The following is a 3763-nucleotide window of genomic DNA, read 5'->3' on the forward strand; positions in this document are numbered from 1 at the left end:
GACCCTTCAAATACTGTTTATAAAAGGCCGCAAAGATCAAAGTTCACACAGTTGTATTAAATACAACAAAGTTTAATATCTTCTCACCGTTTCTCGGTAACCACATGAGACATAGGTTTTCTTATTTGGTTCCTTTGACTTTTCTTGTTCCTGACTGACAAATATTCCAAACCTCAGATAAACCCTCCCACTTGCGTCATGTCCCAGTCTCGGTTAAAAGCAACACATAATGACACAAACACTCTCCTTCAGTGAGATTAATATCAAGCTGTTTTCCAGGTTGAATGTAACTGTGAACAAATTTATGTCAAAGAAGTTACCTTTGATGTATCAGCACTGAAGTTCTGTACAAGGAGGAACAGCCATTCCAAACTCATATCCTTCACAAAGGCTGTTTTTGTATGTGATTGACATTCATCATGTATTTTGAATTGAAGCTCACAAGACACAGATGTCAGTGTTGATAATGAAACTTTTCAAGCATGTTGCTGCTGCGAAATAAGGCTCTGCTGGGAGTTGAACCCAGGATCTCCTGTTTACTAGACAGGTGCTTGAACCAACTAAGCTACAGAGCCAGATTGCAAACGTGTGTGCAATTGAAATCAGAGGAAGACCTTGCAGATAGTGGGCAGACTTTGGCGAGTCAAGAGCTGAGTTCGTCACGGCAGAGTTCCCAGCCTCTGACTCGCTCTTGTAGTTGTAGCTGCAGTTGTAATTGTAATAGGCAACCGTTCGTCTCGGAAGACGATGGGCTACACCCGGGGTCACTTCTGTGTGAAACATCGTTTGTTGTGGCTGTCGAGGACGACTCGTGAGTGACGATCCCTTCCACAGCTGGTACAGATGAATATCATTGGCCCGAGGTCGACTGATCATTTTTCCTTCCTCTGAGCTCTCTTTCCCACCATCTGGTCATTTCTTTTGTCCTCTGCTTTTCCCATGGTCTTCCTGAATGCCTTTCCCCAGGAATTCCAGTCAGCAGGAAGGACTTCCCATGCATCGACTCCAATCCCAGTCAGCTTGAGATCTCGCTTTGCAGATGTCCTTGTATCACAGACGTGGGTGACCTGTTGGTCTCGGGCTGATAGCAAGCTCACCAAAGAGCATGTCTTTGGCAAAGCGACCGTCATCCATTCAGCACACATGACCCAGTCAACAGAGTCACCGCTGACTCAAGAGGGCAAACATGCTGCAGATCCCTGCACGCTGGTGTACTTCTGCATTCGGCACTCTGTCCTGCCAGGAGATGCCCAATATCCATCTGAGACAGCGGAGGTGGAAGCTGTTCAGCTGCTTTTCTTGGCTTGCATAAGTTGTTGATGCTTCTCTACTATAAAGGAGGGTGCTGAGAACACAAGCCTGGTACACGCGGAGTTTTGTATTTTCGATCAGTTTGCTGTCGGTTCACACTCGTCTTCTCAACTTTGACATGACAGCTGCAGCATTGACAATCCTGGTGCTGATTTCAGTATCAAGGGACAGATTGCTGGCGATTGTTGATCCAAGGTATGTGAAGCTGTTGACAACCTCCAAAGTGAGCCTGTCGATGTTGATGGAAGGTGGAGTCTCTACGTCCTGGCCCATAACTTTGATCTTCCTGCTGCTGATCGTCAGTCCAAACTCCTTGCAGGCCAGGGAGAACCGATATACAAGCTGCTGTTAATGAACTTCATTATGGGATGTCAGCACAGCGTCATCAGCAAACAGCAACTCACAGACCAAGAACTGACTCATTTTGGTCTTGGTGCGCAGTCTTGCCAAGATGAACAGCTTGTCATCAGCTCTGGTATGCAGGTGGACACCCCCATCTGAGTCACTGAAAGTTTAAAATAGCAGCATGGAGAAGAATATGCCAATTGTAAAGGATGTGAGCTGTGAGGAGGTTACAAGGAGGCTTCCAGGGGACTTGGACAGGATAAGTGAATGAAATGACAGATGGAATATAATGTGAATAAGTGTGAAGTTATCCACTTTGGTAGAATAAACAGAAAGACAGAATATTTCTTAAATGGTGAGAGGTTGGGAAGTGTTGATGTCCAAAGGGACCTGGGTGCCCTTGTTCATGAGACACTAAAAGCTCGCATGCAAATGCAGCAATCAATTAGGAAGGCAAATGGTATGTTGGCCTTAACACGAGGGGTCATGAGTACAGGAATAAAGATGTCTTGCTGCAATTGTATAGAGCCTTGGTGAGATCGTGCTGGAGTATTGTGCACAGTTTTGGTTTCCTTATCTAAGGAAGGATATACTTGCCACAGAGGGAGTGCAACGGAGGGTCACCAGACTAATCCCTGGGATGGTGGCATTGTTTTATGAGGAAACTGGGCTTGTATTCCTTAAAGTTTCATTTAAAAGGCCATTTAAAACTGAGATAGGGTGGAATTTCTTCACTCAGAGGGTGGTGAATCTTTGGAATTCTCTACCTCAGGGGTTTGTGAAAGTTCAATCATTGAGCATGTTCAGGACAGAAATTGATAGAAATCTTGATACTCATGACATCAAGGGATATGGGGAGAGCGCGGGGAAGTGGTGTTGAGGTAGATGATCATCAAGGATGTAATTGAATGACAGATCAGGCTCGACAGGTGAAACTGCCTCCTCCTACGTTCCGAAGAGAGTTTGCACCAGGACACAGCCCTGTTTTACCCCACTGCTGATCGTGAAAGTGTCTGATGTTGCTCCATTGTAACTGACGGAACTGTGCATGTTCTCGTGGAAAGAAGAGATGACGCCCAAGAGTTCAGGAGGGCAGCCTAGTTTCCACAGCAGTTTGAAGAGTCCGTCTCTGCAAACAAGATCGAAGGCCTTGGTGATGTCTATAAAGACAATGTAGAGTGGTCTGTCCTATTCACAGTACTTCTCCTGTAACTGCCGAAGTGAGAAAATCATGTCGACTGTCGAGCTACCAGCTCTGAAGCTGCACTGAGACTCAGGATAGATGTGATGTCAGGGTCTGCAATCTGGTCAGAGCAATGCGAGCAAAGACCTTCCCCACAATACTTAGCAAGCAGATGCCTCGCTAATTGCTGCAGTCACTGCGATCGCCTTTATTGTTGCACAAGGTGACAATGTTTGCATCACGCATGTTGAGAGGCGCAGATCTCCCCTTCCAACAGAGACACAGAAGTTCATGGGGATGCTGCAGCAGAGCTGCTTTTCCACTTTTGATGATTCCAGGTGGAATATCATCATTTCCCAGGGCTTTACCACTGGCAAGACGGTCAATGGCGTTGTTGAGCTCTATGGTGGTGTCGCTGTCCAGCTCCTCCATGACAGGGAAGTCTGGAATGGTGCTTTGAGCTACTTCAATGGCAATGTTCTCCGTTATGTAGAGTTCAAGGTAATGCTCCACTCACCTTTCCATCTGCTTGTTCGGTTCAGTGATGATCACCCCTGTCTTTGTCTTCAAAGGTGTTGATTTAGTTACTGCTGCTCCCATTGCTTTCATAATTTTTTTTTATTCATTCATGTGATGTGGTCATCACTGGCTAAGCCAGCATTTATTGCACTTCCCTCATTTCCCATGAGAAGGTGGTGGTGAGCTGCCTTCTTGAACCGCTGCAGTCTGTGTGAGGTAGGTACACCCACAGTGCTGTTAGGAAGGGAGTTCCAGGATTTTCACCCAGCAACAGTGAAGGAAAGGCGATATAGTTCCAAGTCACGATAGTGTGTGGCTTGGAGGGGAACTTGCAGGTGGTGGTGTTCCCATGAATTTGCTGCCCTTGTCCTTCTAGTTGGTAGAGGTTGCGGGTATGGAAGGTGC

General features: G+C 46.3%; 1 non-coding gene across 1 annotated transcript; it reads right to left on the bottom strand.

Moving 5' to 3' along the window:
* Nucleotides 1-501: 501 nt before the first annotated feature.
* trnat-agu (transfer RNA threonine (anticodon AGU)) lies at nt 502-575 on the bottom strand. The gene has a single exon. It is a non-coding gene; the product is annotated as a tRNA-Thr (tRNA).
* Between the last annotated feature and the right edge of the window lie 3188 nt (nt 576-3763).

This window comes from Heterodontus francisci, unplaced genomic scaffold (genome assembly GCF_036365525.1).
Source record: "Heterodontus francisci isolate sHetFra1 unplaced genomic scaffold, sHetFra1.hap1 HAP1_SCAFFOLD_58, whole genome shotgun sequence".
Taxonomy (NCBI): domain Eukaryota; kingdom Metazoa; phylum Chordata; class Chondrichthyes; order Heterodontiformes; family Heterodontidae; genus Heterodontus; species Heterodontus francisci.